Here is a 1,091-nt window from a genome sequence, read left to right on the forward strand (position 1 = left end):
ATTATGCATTCTAGATCCAAGCATATAGAAATTAGGCATCACTTCATTAGAGATCATGTCCAAAAAGGTGATTGTGAAATGGAATTCATAGACTCTAAGCATCAATTGGNGGACATTTTCACCAAAGCATTGCCTAAGGATAGATTNTTTGAACTTAGAAGAGATCTAGGCATATTAGAAATCGTAAAATAGGCATGTCTTGGCTTGATATTGAAATTCTCGTTGTTTATCGCATTTAATCTGTGTGTAAATCGATTAAAAACGCTGACCATGCTTTTACGAATGATTTAATCGATTAATCCAAGTATTAATCGATTAATTAATCGATTAAATCCCACTTTAATCGATTAAAAGCGCTCCTGTCAGTTTTTTTTTAAATTCTACGCTGCATTGATGAATATAGTCGTTGCCAACGGCTCTAAACGGCTATAAACGGCCATATTTTCCAAAATATGAACGTTGGGGAGCTTTCTTGACCCTATTTATACCCCACTTATCCCCACTTTCCATATTTACACCACTTTAAAGGATATCTCTCTTGCTTTCTTCTTTCATTCATCCTAATCCTTGCATTCCATCAACCCTCAAATGGCTGAACCCTCAAGAAGGAGGAGAAGAAGAACTAGCGAAGTTTCGGAAAATAATGTCCGAAGAAGAGATGCTACCGTGGAAGGATGGCTCTCTGATGATCAAGATCAACAATCCTTCTCACAATTTTGGAAGGAGAGAAAGCTTGTCAAGCAAAAGTTCATTGATCTTGCTTGGTATATCTCTCACAACTTTTCCTTCCCAAATCTTATTATTGAGCAAGGAGTTCAACACATCATGGAACTCCGTGGAAGGTATTATCCCGATCTTGTCCGGGTCTTTTATTTCAATTTAAAGGTTCGTGATGGAATCTTTTCAACAAGGGTCAAAGGGGTGGACATTGTTTTGGACAATGATGTCTGGACCAATGTGGCAAAGGTTCCTATGCTGGAAAATTCACAAATGGTTCCAAGTGATTTTGCAAATTTCAACAAAATTATGGTATTTCAATCCTTTCTCCGCAATCCTCGCCAACACAACGCCCGTCTCTATCTTGTTGGAGG

The sequence above is a fragment of the Vigna radiata genome, chromosome 4, assembly GCF_000741045.1.
Source record: "Vigna radiata var. radiata cultivar VC1973A chromosome 4, Vradiata_ver6, whole genome shotgun sequence".
Taxonomy (NCBI): Eukaryota; Viridiplantae; Streptophyta; class Magnoliopsida; order Fabales; family Fabaceae; genus Vigna; species Vigna radiata.